Below are 20000 nucleotides of genomic sequence, written 5' to 3'. Positions count from 1 at the left end.
TTAAATTTTCTAAACAATTCGCTGGCATTTCTTGATTCCAACCCAGAATTCCAACCCAAGAACTATTACTTCGGTTTACTAGGTTAATAAATGGATCTAACAAAGTTTCCTCCCCTTTATTAACTCAAAACTATTGATTAACAATGCGAAGACGATGTCTTGCAAATCAAAATCTATTTTTACAGAATCACAAGAATATTGTATAAAAGTGTAAGTACACAATTAAAATGAATTGGAACGTTCCGGGGGGGGGGGGGTGAGGCATAAAAGATGCATCCCTACTACCAATGAAATAAATGACAAGAATCATACTGATTTCAGATGTACTTGACTGGTCATGAGTTCTTCAAGAACCCAGTCCAAAAGCCATTCTAGCTATAGCTGTGGGACTTCAATAAAAATCTAATCTAATCCATTGTGCGTAAGTAAGTTATAGGGTTTGGTTCAGAGATCTGCACAGAAAAGCACACTAATAGCACATGCAGTACTTTCAAAATTATGTTGTTTATATCCCACTCTTCCTTGGAAAGTTCGGATTGCTTATCCTACTTTTCCGGTGATCTCACTAAACTAGAGCCAAGGAACCTAAGGTCCTGGGATGCAATTGGTCCCTCTAACGCTCTCAATCTGTCCCTCAAGCCACATCACTCCTCATTGCCCCTGCTGCATGCCCACCTCAAGTGCTTTTGCCTGGCTGGAATGTGTCCTTGAAATGTCATAATGCCTCTTGTGTGCCTGGATGGAACATGGAGAAGTGTGTGTGTGTGTGTGTGTGTGTGTGTGTGTGTGTTTGCATGGTACAAAGGTAAGTGTCTCTTCTTTTGCTCCACTAACTTTTGCCTCTGGCCTCACCCACTACTGGCATACAGAAACTTCCCCAGACGTTTCCTCACCAGACCCATACTCACTTAGATTCAACAATGCTACAACAATCAAGCACTCTCATACCATTCATTGGGTCTAGTCCATGCAATGCTCTGATGCAAGTACGCATTTGCCCATTACAATATGGGTGTACATTTGGTCTGTGTTAAGATACTGTCATGTTGGTGATGTGGCAGTGGATGTGCAAAGCCCCTCTGCCAACCTGTGGGGCACCTTCATAACCAATGTGTTCCAGGTTTCTGCTTGAGTTTCCATATACAGAATGTAAAATATTCTTGCTTTCTTGTTGGAAAATGATTCTCTAGGATCTCTATTGGCTGTCGAAGAAGATAGAAGAATCAGATCTTCTGTTTCAAAGGAAAGGAGGCTTCATCTCTTTCTGAACTTTTAAGAACTTCATGACTATTTACAAATAATAAGATAAGTATTTCTATAGTCAATCCTCTTTTCTTATTGCAGACTAATCTGTAATTCATATTAAACAATTTTCCAAATGCCAAGAATTAAGCTAAGAATTTTGAGAACTACAGTCCTTTTGATCAGATGCTTCTAATGAACCGGATTGTAGTCTATGAAAGCTTATGCCATAATAATGTGTTTGTCTTCAATGTATAAGATTCTTTTCTTGTTTTTAAAGTTTACAGAGAAATCTGAATTTTCAGACCTTTTCATTGTAGTATTATAGGGGCCATTTCATATGACTTACCCTACATAATAATAAACTTTAATGATAAAATGTTGGCTTGATATTCTCCGGTCAGTTTATAAATGTTATTCCTTAAGGGGGGGCATGTTTTTCACTGCTTTTGAAACTCATTTCTTCCTTTGTTATTGATGTTTAGTCTAAACTGTCATTAGTTAAATTAATTTTCTTTCAAATATAGTAGAATAGAGCCCACAAAGGGAAATCTTATGAGACTGTAAAAGTAGACCATAATTTAGAGGAAATTCAGTGTTCCCTGCTCATGTCATCACTGCAGAGAAACACTTTAATTTGATATGAATTTCTCAAGAGAAACTTCAAATTAACTTAGATTTAGCTATGTTTGAGGTATGATAAGTGAAGATGGCAAAATAGACTATTCTTTGCTGACTCCAGTGTTTCAGTGTTGGTGCTTCTATATGTTCTTTTTTATTTTCTGCTCAGGCTAAATAAATGCCAATATTCACCTTGAAAGAGTCATCATAAAGAAATCCCCTTGGGATATAAAAAATATACTTCTCTCATCCTCCTTCCAAACAGTGTCAGATGAAGTTAAAAGACCCAGTAAATGTGCTAAAATCTGCTTATGTGATTTTTTTTTTTTTTTTTTGGTATAAGTGAGCAGTCATCACCTACTGTCAAAATACGCCGCATACAAAATATGTGATGCTTTGTAATATACCGTATGTGTGTGACACAAAAAAAGTTTATAAGCCAGTCCTGCAGTTTCTTTGTATGACTTGAAAGTTTGTGCAAATTGCTGGATGCTAGTATTGTAAATTATGCTTTGGACCATATTTTACAATATTGTACAGCAAACTCTATGGCTAAAGGCCAGATACAGTTTCATGTGAACCTCAAACTTGCAATTCAGTTTTATAACTCAGTGCTTGCAATTTACTTTGATTTCATTTTGGGGAGTGTAATGTTGCTTTCAGCTGCAAGGAACACAGAGCAGAATGGCTAGATAACTAAATGGCAGGAGGTTTATATGCTTGGCAGGAGGGGATTTGGTGCAAAACTTGGCATAAGGTCATTTAATAATTATGTAAACACTATTCCCAACACACTCACTCATATACACCCATTGAGGATGCAGAAGAAGCATCTTGCTGTACACTAAAACAACAAAATTGAAGAGGGCAATTCACAGGCTGCTTTACTCTGCAGCAGTCCCCCTGACAATGTCAACAGAGTACTGCTAAGGTTGTAAAGTCTCCTAAAACTCTGGAGGATGCCTGTTTGGTCCCTGAGGAGATGGGCTTCAGCTGGGTGTCACAGTAACAGGTAGGTGAAAGGTTGCCATTTGACAGCAGGGGACAAATTCGCTGGGGGTTTGCATTTCCATGTGCCCTACAGAGAGATAACAAGTGGTGCTTTAGGGCCCAGTTACCAGTATAGCAACATTAAGAACGCAGCCTAAATATCTCAGAAACAGGATTCTTCAGTAAAATGGCACACAGTTCTGTTTAGTTTACATTTTAAAACGAATTTGAAAACTAGGGTTGGCATTTCCTTGGGTCTATTCGTTCAGTGATATACCATGGCATGCCATTACTGGAGCAGGAAGAGAAAAAGTGGGGTAACAACATAATCCTGCTATTTCTATGAAAAACCTAGGAGTGGCTGCTTCAGCAAGGTAATGATTCTGGGACATCATTTAGCCTCACACACACAGCTGCCAAGAGCACAGTCAGGCCATTCTCAGAGATGGGTGACCGTACCAAATGCCAAGGCTTATGGAGAGGCAGAAATAAGTGGGCAGCCTGCTAAGCACTTGTTATCCAGAAGAACCCAATGTCCTTGGGTTGGGGACATTACTGAATTGCCAGTCTGCATACCTTCTTCAGCATTCTGCTGATCAATTAATGCAGTAGTTGCCCCTTGTCCATTTTACCTATTGACAACAAAGGCCTGTCCCTGATTCCTCTTTATGCACAGAACACAACTCAATGGTCAAAACTGTCATGGTCTTAAAGAAAAGCAGTCTATAGTGGTGCCTTGGGCCATTGGATGCCCCTGTAGGAGTATCTTGTCTTCCTGGGCACAACAGGGTATATGCGTGTCATTATAGCAGAAAGCTTGGTCTGTAGTCTTTTCTTGGATGCTACGCATATAACTGGTCTTCCTTGACCTCTGTATTTTTTTATCCATGTGCCAAGCCTCCTCACTGTTCCCTTAGCAAACTGGACCTTTGCCTTCAAAAAAGAACTCTCTCACTGTTTTTGGACTTTAGACTTTAGCAGTATTATTTAAATGGTTTATTTATATTATCTAGTCTAGTCCAGCAAGTCTTCTGAACAAAATAATTTAGTGGGAATTTTAGCAAAATACTCCAAACAGACCACTTGAGAGCTTGCACACAGCATGGTAAATGTTGTAGCATGGAATTTTCTGGAAGGTCCCTACATTCAAAAATCACCAGTGAACTGTTCTAAAGAGCATCTATTCCCATATAAAGGTACATAGGACTGGTGCAGGATCAGGCCAAGCTACTATTGCTACTACTTACATTTATAGCTCATTCACACACCCAAACTTTCAGTCAGCAACAATGTTGAAATCATAAACCAATTTCAATTATTTAAACCACTCGCATCCACTCCTATCCCTGGTCAACAAAATGCAATTGCAACCATGTTTTATGCCTCCTCTTATTGATATCAATCTCTAGTATAGTTGAGCTTCTAGAGAACGTATTGTCAAATTTAAGAGGCAGCCATCAAGAATACTGGCTGTGAACATCCTTGCAATCAACTCAGAATTCAAAGCAGTGCTAAGAAGGTAACTCCGTCAGTACAAGCATTTCTGCTTGACTGATGGAACAATCTCCCCTCTCCTTCTCCATACACTGTTCTGGGAATTCTCCCAATCATCCCCTTGCCACCACAGCCAATTTGGTGTGTGTGCAGGAGGCACACCCCTTGCACTAGCAGGACTTATTGCTCTAGTTCCTGTAGCACAACTATTTAACTGAATCTGGCCCATTCTATTTGTAGAACTGGGGTTGCAGAAGCTATCCCCCAGGTTTAAGGGTTTCCCTCCCGCCTTAATGGCATTTTGAGTCCTTGGCCACTTGGACTCCTGACCGAGTCAATTTATAAAAATAACAAGTTTGTATTATCAAATATAGGTAATATGTCCAGGAAACGCTAGCCTTTTAAACAGATTTCTTCATCATATACAGCAATCACAAAGACATTTTCAAGAGATATTATAAAACCACATTAAAGCACAATGGGCTATATCCAGCTAACTCACATTCATAGAAGACCTACTGAAACTGAGTTTGTCAAGTGCAGTAGTTTCAATGGGTGTGCTCCTGAATGTGAGCTAATCACATGCAACCTAAAACAAGTTGGAAACAATTATCCTTCAAACAATAAAACATAGCAGTGCCAAGTAAAAACTTGGACAACCGATTAATGTATTTCAAAAGTGCAGGAGAATAGTTCCACTGCCAAGTTAAAATGTAATCCCATATGGAAAGAGAATTCCATAGACAAGAAGACTCTACCTCGTACCACCAGGCAGTGAACCATACCTGCCTGGACCTGGGCTAGTTGATATGGGAGGTGCTCAGATAGAAAACCAGGTCAGATAATTAAGGGTCTTTTGCATTGGCAACTGAAAGGTGAAGTCATCATTTTATGAAATTTAATGTAATACCAGGCATTTTCAATAATTTTACATATTTGTTGTCATAGATTTGTACTTAAATATGCTGTGTGTATTTTGAATTATTAGCTTATTGTGATTAATCTATGGGAAATAAGAACAGAAAAGTATAGATGGTGTCCCATGAACATTTTGTCAGTTATAGCCAGCAACTTCCATCAAACCAGGAAGACATTAGGAAACCAGTGTGACCTACCACCATCAGAAGAAGGCAGGCTCCAACATTTTGTGCCACTTTAAAACTTTTGAACAGTCAACAAGGGAAACTCCATGTGTACAACCTAACATGAATAATCTAGCTTTTAGCTAGGTTCAGTCTGATAGAAGAATCTGCAGACATCTAACCACGTCTGGCCATTGGCACAAACTGGGCATTCAGGCTCAGTGAGGAATCTCAGGAGCACTACATGGTTGCAAGCGTCAGTGAGTTATAGGAAGCTGAACAGCACAAATTATGGCAGTCCAAGTCTCCCATTCCAAAGTTACATCCAAATGCAAGTCTTGCTTATACTTCTGTCTTAATGGAGTTAAATTCAGTTCAAATATCCAGCCTCTAATCATAGGAAGTCACTGGGAATCCACTGACATTGCAGGATCTGAGTCAGATAAAAACAATACTGCTAAGTATCATCAGTATACGGATGGCATTGCAATTTCACTCAGTAACCAGGCACAGCTTCAAGGGTCAGCAACAGACACTTGCCAAAAGCCCATACTCTACTAGAGACGCCTACTACAAATCTCTGGCCTCCTGGTCCTGCTGCTATCCCCCTTCTTGCTATTGCTATTGCTGTCTGTCACTCCCCTCTGTGGCTGAGCTACTAATGAAAACGGAGTAAAGAGATGGGCACAATGAGGGAGAGGGGACCACTGAGAGCATCTTGTCCAATTACCCTCAAAACCTATGGCCACCACTGACTTTTTGGACAAGATGGAATAAATGTACTTCAGCCATAAAGCTGTAGGTGATATTCTTTCACTACTTCTTCTGGGGCTACTTCAATGGGAGTACTATGAAAATTGTCACTTTAAATTGAGATACTTTTGAAGATACGGTTTAGGCAGAGTCTATGGTTTAAAGCACATTTCACCAACCTGGTGCCCTCCACCTGTTTTGGACAACTCCCATGGCAATGTTGACTGGGGCTAATGGAAGGTGTAGTCCAAAACATCTGGAGGGCACCAGGTTGGGTAATGCTGATTTAGAGTGATGGATCTTGGATTTGCAGATCAAGTAGACTTTCCAAGCAAGCTGGGAATGATGCTTTTTAAGCAGTTGCAGCACAGAACAACTGCAGCCTCCATCCCTTATTTCTGAACTGAGCAATCATAGATAAGAGGAAGTAGAGGGGAGGTGCGGACAGTAGTAACAACCTGAGAGTGAGCAGTTTCCAAGATCAATGTGGAGGGAAAAGAAAAGTGGGTTAGGAAGTAGAAGAACAGAAAGGAGTAAGTATTTGAGAGGAATAGAATCAGTAGTAGTGAGAAATAATACCTTGCTGCAGCAGGAAGCAAAGACCAGCAGTTGGGAGGTATATGTTTGGGTGGCTCCTGACCACAGACATTCCTGTAGTAAACTCTCCAGCTTATGAAAATAAGGCAGTCTCTCATCTATATTCCTAAGATTTGCAGTCTTATTAACATGTACTCTGGACTTCATCATTTCAATTCGGCTACTTCAGAGTACAAGGTTTTGAGGCTTCAGCCAAGTACCCTGATATCACAATCACCGCTTTTCCAAGAAGGAGAGACTTTGTAAACATATTTCCTCCAGCATCTTCCATGCATAACCAGCCTGGGGGTGATGGAAAGGTTGCATCTCCCTCACATGCTCTAGTTCAAGTAGCTATTCATGCATTTCAAACAAATACAGATTAGGGAGCAAGGAAGTCAAAAGGCTGATCTCTTGCAGTTTCAATGATGACTTTTGCATTTCTTTAACATATTCCTAAGAACATTCTGTTTTAGGGAAAACATTTCTATGCCTTGAATAGCATATTGCTAAGAACATTCATTATACAGCTTTATGGCATCATTAACAATTATTTATGTTAACAAGGTATAAAACCTGGGATGTTGCTTCTTTTTATATATATAAACTACCTTGAAAATTCAACTGAAGTGCTGTGTATAAACACCTAAAATAAATAAATGTTAAAGTTGCCACATGAATTATCAGTGTAAACAATTGTGTGGTTTTTGTTTTTGTCATAATTACCTTTTTGTAGAAACTAATGCTTTACAATCAGAAATGTGAGCAGGAAATCTACGTTCAGTATTCAGAACAACTCTACAGCCACTTTGGTCACGGCATTTTGCACATGAGTTGCAATTTCTGGACTGTCTTTAAGGGCAACCCCAAAGAGAGCACATTGCAATAGACCAACTTTACTGTTACCAGAGAATGAGCAACCATGGTCAAGCTACCACTGTCCAGAAATAACCACAGTTGGTTCATCCAGCCAAAGATGAACTTAGGTACTCATTAGCCAATGAGCCCACCTGAGCCCAAAATGACAATGAGGTTCCAGAAGCACATTCAAACTACGTACCTAATCTTTAAGGGGAGTACAACCCCATCAAGAACAGGTAGTTAGTATTTCCAACTCCCAGACATGAGTAATGCCTACCCATAGCAGCTCCGTCTTGTCTGGATTCAGCTTCAATTAACTGGCCCCCATCCAGTCCATTACCACCCCCAGACCCAGGTTCAGGAGTTGGTATAATGAAACAGAGGGATAGATGTAGGTGTCATCAGCATATTGATGACACTTTGTTCCCAATCCCTTGATGACTGTTTCCAGCAGCTTCATATAGATGTAATAGCAACAAGACTGAACCCTATGGGACTCTGCAGGAAAGTTCCCATAATGCCATGCAGAAGTTACTGAATGGTATTATCTGGAACTATTATTGGAGATAGGAGCATAACCACTGCAAAGTAGTGCCTCCAACTTACCGTACTTAGATAGCCTGGAAGATACCATGCTCAAGGAAAATCAGCAGGGTTACATTCCCTGTAGCCCTCCCTGGCACAGGTCATTGACCAACAAAGTTTCAGTCCCAAAACTCAATTTGAAACTAGACTGATGAGTGTCTAGATTGTCAGAGGCTGTATGGTTCCGAATGCCAGTTGCAAGAAATCACAAATGGGGAGTGCTATTGAAGTCAAGTCCTACTTTTGGGCTTCCCACAGGCATCTGGCTGGCCAGTGTGAGAACAGGATGCCCCACTGGTCTGATCCAGCAAGCTCTTCTTCTGGTCTTATGATAATCAGTTTCATCCAAAGGCATGTCTGATGCTGCCTGCCCTGCTTTTTAGCACACTACCCATCAAGGCAGACAAAACTTAACCACAGCTTTGGTTCCCAACCTGAATAGTTTACAAAGTAGAAAATACAAAGCATATTTTTGAATGAAAATCCTTCCTAAGATTCCTTAAGAGCAGCCTCTGAAATCATCCAATTGGGACTGGAAAGACAGAGATCAGCTAACAAAGGCAGTATGTGGCAGATCCCCTGGTATTGGCAGGAGGGCAGAGGCTGCCACATGTTTACATGTTATCTACCCTGGGCTATTGTCTGATCCATGCATCTTATATCAGTACAGATTTTCAATGCAGCTACGAGGAGTAACACTGGATCCAAGTAAAGAAAAAGAGCATGGTTGGGAAGGCAGCTAAGATTCCTTTCTGTGCAGAGCTGGGGAGACACCTCCATGTGTGACTCTCGAAGGGGGAGGGGAAGACCATCTGGACCACAGAGCAACTTACACACAATTACTTAATTGCAGTTTTGAATGAAATTGTCCATCATAAAAGATGCCTGAAGAATTTTGACTTTAACAGCCTGCCTGAAGGAGCTATAATATACCACTGTTATCGTTTGTCTTAATTTTTATTTCTCAATCACAAACTGTAGCCTCCACTTCAGAAATATTTGGGATTTAGTTTTAATTGTACTGCTTTCAACACACACATAACATATCTCTTTGTGTTGAAAGCATCACGGTGATTTATCCTCATTATTGTGTAAATAGGTTTCGGCAGTTCTCAGTAAATAAAACAAAGAGTGACAGGAGGAAAAGGGGGAATTTGCTTTCCTACCAATTAGAGTAGCCTTAGGCAGTACTTTTAAGAGGAGATAAATCCTGCAAATCACTAAAATGATCCTGTCACATGCACCAAATATTAAAATCACACAGCGGCACACTTCATACAGTTTGCTTTGGTTTAATGAGTTGGGGTGGGCTTCGTCATGAGGTTTGCTTCTCACAGTTGGGGACTGTTGATTGACAGTGGAGATCATGCCCAACTGCAGCTTCCTAACCAGTAGGGCCAGATGGAAAATTGCAATTCACGTTTAATATGCAGTTTTTCAGAGAATGAAAATTCCCAAATTGTCTTTTCACCTCCTACCTCTAAAATTCTTTCCCTTAATAAATGCAGAATATGCTACGTATTAGCCAAGAATGCTTTACTCCACCCCCTCTCTTTCCAAAAGTATTAAAACGAAACATGGATGAGATCCCTATTAAGCCACCAACCTGTTAACTTCTTCAATTATGTAAGTTTTTCAAAGATTAAAAGATAAGTTTATGGAACATATGCTGTGATGCCCAAACACTTTAAAGGGAATATCAAGGTAATGATGCTGCCTCACAATAAAAAGAATATGGGAACCATCTGCTTGACTAAGTGCACATTCTGTTTGTCAAATTTGCCTGAGTTTTTAATCCTGTACAAATGAAATGGTGCACTTTTGACTTCTGAAGTATTGCAACAATGTGTTTTTGTCAAATATTTTCACATTTAGTTAGCCGAAAGTTCTTATCACTTTGGGGAGGGGGTTGAATTCTTTTCTAACCACTGAAGCATTGTGCGCTATATATTGAAGAATATATTGTAAAGGCACAGTTTATATTGGGGTTATAATGGCAAACAAGATGTGGAAGACGCAGAACGTGCTGCTCTAAGAGTTCCTATAACAGATAACCTTACGACAACAGCTTTAGTAAGTGTATCCTATTTTCAGCGACTACCTTTTCTCCCTTTTCTTCCTGCAGTCAAGTTTTACACGTTGGCATTTATACTTAGTATGGTGAGCAATGATTGCTACCTTGTTACAGTGTTTTCTCTCTTTCTTTCTTTTATCCAACCCCCCCCCCCCCGCTCCCCGCCCTTTTTGGTGCAATGCTTTATGAGAGTGAAATGTATGACAGGAACCCCAGTAACCTGAGCCCCTGGGTCAGTAATGTATTAAAACAAAACAAGACACACATGGCTTAAGCACAGCAAGAAATCATGCAAGAATGGGAGTTTCAGACAGGCTAAGATAAAGAAGGCCTACCTAACAGCTGCAATTATAGCCCTAGTTATATGAGTCAATCCATTATTGCATATGTGCTTGACAAATTACCATCAACGCCAAAATAGAACAACAGTGAAGCAATTTAGGTTTGATTTTTTATATTTTTTATTGTAAGCTCCATTGAAATGAATTGAGCTTACTGCAGAATACATGATCTTCAGATCGTTTGGTGTAGCAGACATTTTGGGAAGCTGGTATTTTCAAATGTACAGATGAAGACAATGCAAAATAATTGGAAAATATTGTTTCAAATGAGCTGCAGAAATTCAGGAACTAAAACATACAGTTAAATTGCGATTCTTATTGTTAGCTTTTCAGCAATGCATTTTAAATCACAAAGCTGAAATATGAGAATGTATTTTAGCATTAAATGACTCTTAACAATGAATACTTCCAGCGACAGATTACGTTTCTCCTATTTCTTTCCTGTAAATCACTTGAGAAAGTGTTTGTTTCAATTTACTCTTGGCCTTATCTCTACAATCTCTCACATATGCACTATCTTATGTAATATCTTTTTCAGCCTTTCAGTTTTGTCCAAGGGTGGATTCACATATCCATGGGCTGTTGACCTGTAATGTACATTTCTGTGCCATGCCAAAGATGACAGGTTTTGCTATAATCCTCAACCACATGTAATTTCTCTCCATGCATACAGGTGTACATTTATATATGATCATTTTCAGTTACTTTGGACAAATGCAAGGAGATACTATGCAGAAAACAGCAGCTCAAGGCACAGGTACCTGAATCAGAAAATATAAGTGGTTGCCTGTATGATTACAAAAGTGTAATTATAAATTAAGGCTGCAATCTACTTATGCCTACTGCTATACTTACTGAATGGGACATACTTTTGAGTAGACACGTATAAGATTGCACTGTTGGAAATACACTGATATACTGTCTGCAGCTTCCCAAGGCTCTCCCCAAACCAGCACATTTTCATTAGTGCTGGGAAAGGGGAGGCTCTAAACTGAGGCTGCTAGGGGAGATGGGGTTTGCGGCAGGTGAGAGTGACTCCAAAGGGGGAACATCAAAGACATTTGGGTCATGTCATTGGGACTCACCCTCTTTGTATTCATTTCACCCCCCTGGTATTTTCAAGGGGAGGAGGGAGTTGTCAACTTTTTATCTCAGCCATTTCCAGAATGAGAGAAATGCTGTTCTAGAGCCAGCCAACCCCCTGGCTTTGTAATGATGTTGGTAAATGTCAGGTCTGTCCAGAATAAAATATATTTTGTCCATGATCTGATTGTGGATAAGAGAGCTGACTTGGCGTGCATGCCCATGTCAGAGGGTCAAGGAAAGGGAGTCACGATCATCCACAAAGCAGTGTACTGGATTGTTTTTCATTGTTGTGGCCTAATGATACGGACAAACTACTTTAAAAATTCCTGCCCCTTCACATTCCAGAGCACTTTCACTTCTTATAGCTATCCATAGAGGGTTGACTGGGTAGGTCCAGGGCATGGGCGTAGCTGAGGGGGGCAGTTGCCCCCCCATCAAGTAAAACAATAGAAATACTTAACTAACTGACCAATCACATTGGTTTTGCTCCACCTAACAAAAGTCCTAGCTATGTCCATAGTCCAGGGAGTGATCAACTTCTAACTGGAGAAGGACATACCATCTTGAAGGATGCAGTGGCAAGTCCTCTTCTTAAGAAACCACCCCTGACCCAGAAGTTAGTTAAAAGACTACTGCTCAGTAGCAAACATTTGTCAGGAGACAGATGTGGGGAGTGCGACCCTTTTCGTTTTCCTAGTTGTAATAGTTACTTGTTTTGAACTGTTTTAAAGATTATTTTTATATTGTTATAACCCACCCTTAGGACCTTTTGGTGATGGGCGGGTAATAAACCTAACAACACCACCACCACCAACAACAACAACAGGCATGTTTAGCCTGGTAAAGAGGAGGCTGAGAAGAGATATGGCATTATTGAGTATTTACAAACAAACTGTAACAGATTAAAACATTGGCAGGACTATTGTAAAAACCTGCAGTTTAAAACGTGTGTGTGTGTGTGTTTTATATTAGAATAGACAAATAAAAGAATAAGTTAAGACAATTTGGAGTATGCAGGAAAGGACAAAAATAAATGTAAGGAACTGCAGAAAAAGGGGGAAGGGAGTCAAACTGAAAATGTTAAAACTTGGCAAAATAATTGTTGTAATGTATATAAATGAAAATTATAAATAAAAATCTTAATTAAGAGAAGAGATATGACAACCACCACCATATATCTAAAGTGCTGTCACATGGTGGATGAAGGAAGCTTGTTTTCTCCTGCTCTGGAGGCTAGGATGGAAACCAATGGATTCAAGTTACAAGAAAGGAGATTTTGACTAAACTTCAGGAAGAATTTTCTGAAAGAAAGAGCGGTTCAACAGTGGAACAGACTCCCATCAGAGGTGGGGGAGCCTTCTTCCTTGGAGGTTTTAAAGCTAAGGTTGGATGGCCATATGTCTGTATGATATAGTTGAGATTCCCGCATTGCAGGGGTTTGGACTAGATAACCCTCATAGTCCCTTCCAACTCTACAATTCTATGATTCTACTATTCTATGATGTCTACTCAGCTGTAACTCTTATTGAGTTGAATGAAACTTACTCACAGCTAAATGCGTACAGGATTTCAGCCTACATCTTAAGACCAGGCAGGGTACTTCTTTAAATAATACATTTGCTCAAGTTAACTGTCAAACAAAGAGTTATTCAAAAAAGGTATCAATATTAAGACTGAGAAGTACTTCAAATATCTAAAATCCATTCTTTACAAAGCAGCCCCTGTGTGTGAGAAAGAGATAGACAGACAGAGAAGGAAGGAAAGGGCAATGACTGCATTCTTTTGATTAAGAAAAACCCTATTTTTTTAAAGGTGCCACTATTATGATTTTACATGTCAGTCCTAAACATGTTTAGCTGGAAATCGGTACTAGACTGCAATTGTAATGATGCTTTGGTATGCCCTGTTGTGTGGAGAGAGTCCCCTCCTTTAAATTCCTGGGAGTTTACCTTAGTGAGAACCTCACTTGGAAGATCAACATAACTCAGGTGGTCAGAAAGGCCCAACAGAGACTCCATTTCCTCAGGGTCTTGCAAAAGAATAATGTTAAACAACAACTGATGAACTCCCTTTACCGGTCCACAATAGAAAGTGTCCTTTCATATTGTATCACAGTGTGGTATGCTGGCCTGACAGACACGGACAGAAAGGTGTGGACAGAGGGTGGTGAATACAGCCCATGATATCATGGGCTGTCCCTTGAGTTATCGCAAGGGATCCTTGCCTTAGGAGAGCGAAAAAAATTCTCAGGGATGACTCACACCCGTGCCATTACCTCTTTAATCTTCTACCCTCGGGCAGGAGATATAGAAGTATAATCAGTCGTACCAACAGGCTAAAAAATAGCTTCTATCCACAGGCTGTTAGGCTGTTGAACGGAAAATAACATAGCGAAATTGACTTGCGAGGTGGTGTGTTGTTCGATAAGAGATTGAGTCGTTTTTTGGGGGGGAAGCTCATTTAATTTCATTGTACACAGGTTGTACAATGACAATAAAGGTGTTCTTGTTGTTTACGTGCTGTGAATTGCTTTGGGCATATCTATGTTGGAAAGTGGCAAACAAAACAATAATAAGCAATAAATACTTGTTTTCACTGAAATTTTCTTCCAAGTAAGGGTCAAATGCAGAGATATATTCCATTCGCATCCTGTTATTATCATCCATATTTCTTAAAGATGGGAATGATTCACAAGTTACTTTTCATGGAAAATAACCATGACACATTCCTCTCATATACAATCCTCCCATTACAAATGCTACTGGAGTTGTCTGCGAAACAGCAATGTGGAACTGGTAAACAAGCCACACAGGTAACATTCGATCTGGGCCATTTGAAGAGATACATTTGACATATAGTCTCCAAGAATAACTCCTCTTTAATTTCAATGGTCAGCCCTAGCTGTCAAATTTAGAGTAGGTGCAAGGCTCCATCCAGAACAATGAAATGGCTTCTAGGCAAATAATTGCATCAAGGAAAAGACACCAAGGTGTCATTTATAATTACTCTATCCACCTGCCTCAGATTTCCTGCTCTTTGTAAAATATCAGTAAAAATAAACTGAAAATAAACAAAGAGGAAACAATACATGTAAAGACAATTCCTAGAACAGTAGCTCTTAGTCTGTGTGCTTACATATTCCATAAACATTTAGTAGTTTACAAATCCCCAGAATTATCATTTTAAAGAAATCCTAGTTGTTTCATTTATTGTGGCGTGTATGAGTGTGCACGTGTATGTACATAGATTTTGGGAATTTTTTTCAATTTGTTTTCTCTGCCAAAGATACCACCACTACTTTTCAATATTCTGAATTCACACACACACACACACACACACACACACACACGCACAAACACTTGCTTTCTATTTCTCCCCTCCTCTCCCACCATTTGCTACTGGCTTAAAAACTGTAGTTTTTAGAAATGTAGTTTAAACATACATCTAATGGAAAACATAATCAGACCTGTGACTTTCCAATATATTAGGCTGTGCCATTTTTATTTTATTATTAATTTGATATCAACCTGAGCAGAATTCAAGAGTGATTTTCACAATATGATTTACATACTGGACTGAGTGTATATTTAAAATAATTTGGACTGAATTATTCTTAGTAGAATAGATGGCCACAGGAAAAAGATCGGGAAATAAAAGCAGCTTTAGTCAGAATCTAAGCAATTTGCTGCCAAATACGAGCAGCATTTCCCCAGATTATAATTTACACTGTATTAACTGTCAAGAGTACTTTTGAGAAATATAGATAACAATTCAGATGCAATCGATAGGTAGTGACAGTTGATTTTAAAGCTTAATGCAAGACAAGGAAAAAATGACTGGTGTATCAGCTCTGGAAGAATAAATTTGTTTTGTATTTGATTTTTGTGTTAAATTTATTACTGCCAAGAACAGCTCTTTCAATAATAATAAGAACAAGATTGTGAAATTGCAACATGTTTGTCTCCCACAGTTTTCACTGCATATCCAATATAAAATGATGTCCCTTCTCAGTACTATAAATAGATCAAATTAAACTGCTCTATGTTCCTTTACTATAACCACTTCCTTAAGCCCGTTTTTCTGCCCCACCAAATTAAAAAAAATAAAAACCCAACCTTCAACCCAATTTACCATAATTAAAAATCCTCTGCAGTTAATTCTATATCTTCATCTTCTAGGAGCACAAAGAATATCTATTTTGTGAAACGTTATATAGATTTTTATGTCTATATAATTTTTGAGCCATCCAATCACCACCAACAAAAACCATAAAGCAAGAGGTTCAGACATATGATTGAGGAGAGTTGATATATCCTTGTCATAGTCAATAGAAGCCTTTTTTCCAATTCTGTCAAAATGTCTAGTGTATATAATGTTAGGTTTTGATGTTGCTTCTGTACAATACCACAAGAAACTTACTTGACAAATATCAGGGAGAAAAAATTTCCCCTCTAGCCCAACTCTATTACACTGCTTATTCTATCGCTACAGCTGGGGATGCCTCTCAGCAGAACTGTACACTCAAAAAATCTACCAGCATGGCCAGAAATGAAATGATGAAACTTGCCACCGTTCAAACTTATCCATACTTCTCACTTATGACATGATTGATTTTCCTTCAGAATGCTCAAATATGGGATTGTCTTCCTTCTTTTTTTCACGGTGGTAACAGCTAATGTATACAGCCTTGGCCTGTCTGGGAATGGCAAGAAGTTGACATGTAGAAGAACAACTGAAATGAATACGGATGAAATTTGAAAGTGCAATTTTCCATCTGCCAATCACCTTTTAAAGGCACAAGTTAACCACCAATCAGGAAAATCCTTTGTGAAATCATACTCATTTAGACTTTTCTATTTGATAGGCCAGCTAGCCTCATTAATCAAGCTTTTAGATTCTGATACAAGTCTTGATCAGGTACTCTTGCTTCCCCCCTTGCTTTAGGAATATTGTATCACATTTTCTCAATGAGTTATTGATAATTTATATTCTGAATTTAAAATATATAGTCTCCTTTTAAATAGAATTTGATTAGGTGACTACAAAATCTATTTCCCTTGTTATGGTACATAGCAGATCATTTCCTAGAGCTTGGCTCAGAAGAAAATGTGCGGTATTTCTAGCATTAATAATGTATGGTCACCAAAACCCGTTCTGGCCATAGCTTCAAGATGCTTCGAAATACAGCCAATTAAGGTTTATTTAATTATTAAGGTTGAATAAATAACAGCGAAACATGTTAAAAATCTTTCAGTTTCAGTCAATCATAATAAAAAATTAATGAGACTGGATAGAGAGCCATAAAAACTGATAGACTGCAATCGTGAATTATAAATTGGTATTGATTTTTTTCCTTTGCAATAACACTCTCAGGTAATCGTATGTTGCCACATGTAAAGTGCACTTTCCTGGATGAGACTAATATTAACTATCAAATATATATGAGATGGAGGCATTTATGACACTTCAGATTTCACAAACAAAAAGAAAAAAATACAATTTGTGGAATAATAGCATAGAACACAGAATCCTAGGGTGTTTATGGGAGCAGAAAGGGATCCCACTGTGCCATGAATTCATAAGACAGAGTTACCTTATTCTTCTGCTGCCATTTCTTCTCTGATATGTTACCTTGTTAGTATCACTAAGAAAAGCATAAATATTTTTTATTATTTGTGAGGCTCATCCTGTCTTGCTTAATAGACAGGCCACATGGAGTTAAAGCCATATTATATGGCCTGGTGCAGAAGTGATCATTCAGAAAACCAAAGCACATATTTTATACTGCCTAGCTTTATTAATTCTAAGCCCCCAAGAAATAGTGAGGGGATTTTCCAGTCTTCTTTTTATTGAAGTAACATGGAAACAAATAAGACATTTCCCTAGGCTAGCTCAGATAAAGTGGACAATTACTATTGGCATTCTACATGTAAATATTTAACACTTCACAGCTAGTTTGCACCTAAATGCCCATTAGATGTTGCTACAAGCCTGGACACTATTTCCCCACAGAGCTACATTGGCCTTCCTCCGCAGTGTTTATTGGATTAGGGCTAACACACATCTTGTTCTAAATAGCACTGGAAAGGGACTTGGTTTAAGCGAGAGGAGAGAGAACCTCCCTTCTGACCAAATGGCTTCACTGAGTGACACAAACCAACTCCTCAAAGGAAACTCAAATGAAGCCAGTCACAATAACAGAATTTCTCTTGATCTAGATAATTGATAAGGCTCTGCTGCAGTTCATTAGCTAAAATGATCAGATTTACCCCTTTGAGTAAGAGAGCCTGCACTGACTATGTCAAGGAATAAGAAATCACTCTATATGGCTACTTTCATTCTGTTTTGTGGCACAGAAGGGGAAAAAAAGATTCCTTCTAAAACGGTAAGGGCCAATTTCATTTATACCAATGAAACAGTCCCTCTTTCATGTGAACAGAACCTATGTTTATTTCTGTGTAAAATGCATAAGTTTTGTTTATTTTGCTTCTCATTCCCACATATGTTTCATAATATCTCATTACATCAATAGCACGGGTTGTGCAAATCTTCAAGGTAAGTGGGTAGAAAGTGCACATTGTACCAGATTTACAAATGGCAATATTTTAACATATTACTTAGTATGATTTAATGGATTACTTTAGTCAGTACTTATAATTACTTTGGTCATCTTCCAAAGGTTATTTTCAGCTTCATCAACAAGTTAGTTAAGCCAAAGTATGTGCTCTTATACTAACATACAATCTAATTCTATGCATCTTTACTCAGAGGTAAGTCCTACTGTACTCCAAATGGCTATCTCTCTGGTAAGCATGCATAGGCAACCCTATTGTCTTCCATCTAAAATCAAGTCAATGTAAACTCTGAAATAAGACAGAAGCAGCACCCAATCAAGCTTTGTGGAAAAATAAGCTTTCCCCAAAATGCAGTACAGTGGTACCTCAGTTTAAGAACAGCCCTGTTTACGAACTATTCGATTTATGAACTCCGCAAAACTGGAAGTAGTGTCCTGGTTTGCGAACTTTACCTTGTTCTAAGAACGGAAGCCGAACGGTGGAAGGGCACCGGGGGCGGGAGGCCTCATTAGGGAAAGTGTGCCTCGGTTTAGTCTTCTTATAAGTACTATTAATTATAATTATTAATTATATTATATTATTATTTGTATACTGCCCATTCCCGGGAGTCTCAGGGCGGTTCACAGAATATTTAGGTGAGTAAAGCACAAAGCCTTCATGCCAGAGGATCATGAACCCACCTCTGCACATGCAGGCTCACTGTCTGCAACGTAGAGCATCATTTGCCATTACAAGAAGATGCTAGAAGTCCCTGCTTTGCACATCTCTGTTGATGCCTTTGACATACCTATTGGAGTGAATGCTCCTGGAATGTTAGGTGTTTTCTGTCTCTTGGTTCTCCTAATTAGTGTGTTCTCAGTAGCGATGATAATACAAACACCAACATTTTCAACACTTTAAGAATAAAGAAGAGCTTGGTAATTACTGGTGGTTATTATTTTTTAACTCCGTGAAGTCAACGCAAGGATTTTATAAGCTACTAATATAAAACGACATGGTATGCAATTTTTAGGACACGCATAGTATTTTTCTTTCAGATACAGTGGTGCCTCGCAAGACGAAATTAATCCGTTCCGCGAGTCTCTTCGTCTAGCGGTTTTTTCGTCTTGCGAAGCAACCCTATTAGCGGATTAGCGCTATTAGCGGTTTAGCGGCTATTAAAGGCTTAGCGGCTATTAAAGGCTTAGCAGCTTAGCGGCTAAAAGGCTATTAGCGGCTTAGAAAAAGGGGGAGAAAGGGGGGAAAATCGCAAGACTCACAAGACTTTTTCGTTTTGCGAAGCAAGCCCATAGGGAAATTCGTCTTGCGAAGCGCATCGAAAAACGGAAAACCCTTTCGTCTAGTGGGTTTTTCGTCTTGCGAGGCATTCGTCTTGTGGGGCACCACTGTACTCTTCTCCACGCCGATTAACTTTTTACAATTCAGAAATAATAACTGAATTGTTTGTTTTCTTCTTTTCATCATCTACATTTTGTCCTTGTTTTATTTTAGCACAGGCGAAAAGAAGAGCTTGCTGGATGAGGCCAATGGCTGAATGTAGTCATCGTGACTAGAAGCCATGGATAGACTTCCTTGAATTTGTCTAATCCTCTCTTATGTTGGTGGCCATCACTACATTCTGTTACTGTAGAATACTGCAGTATTCTGTTTCCTATTTTACTGTCAGGTACAAAAAGAGAAACTTTATTATTATTTATCTATGCAAAGTTTTCTTAAGTGG

At 39.0% G+C, this 20000-nt stretch overlaps 1 protein-coding gene and 1 long non-coding RNA gene across 28 annotated transcripts in view; one reads left to right on the top strand and one right to left on the bottom strand.

The window, feature by feature from the left end:
* LOC310708150 overlaps positions 1-19914 on the top strand; it is a 40931-nt gene extending 21017 nt beyond the window's left edge. Inside the window, exon 3 of the long non-coding RNA XR_014526883.1 lies at positions 19772-19914. This is a non-coding gene — a long non-coding RNA (uncharacterized lncRNA). The remainder of the gene's footprint in view (positions 1-19771) is intronic.
* Positions 1-20000, bottom strand: part of EBF3 (EBF transcription factor 3) — a 191196-nt gene that overhangs the window by 93933 nt on the left and 77263 nt on the right. The gene's annotated exons all lie outside the window — the stretch shown is intronic.

This window comes from Podarcis liolepis, assembly GCF_965112155.1.
Source record: "Podarcis liolepis genome assembly, chromosome: 5".
In the NCBI taxonomy this organism is placed as follows: domain Eukaryota; kingdom Metazoa; phylum Chordata; class Lepidosauria; order Squamata; family Lacertidae; genus Podarcis; species Podarcis liolepis.
Note: the sequence above shows the minus strand (reverse complement) of the source record. Positions and strands in the feature narration are given on the sequence as shown.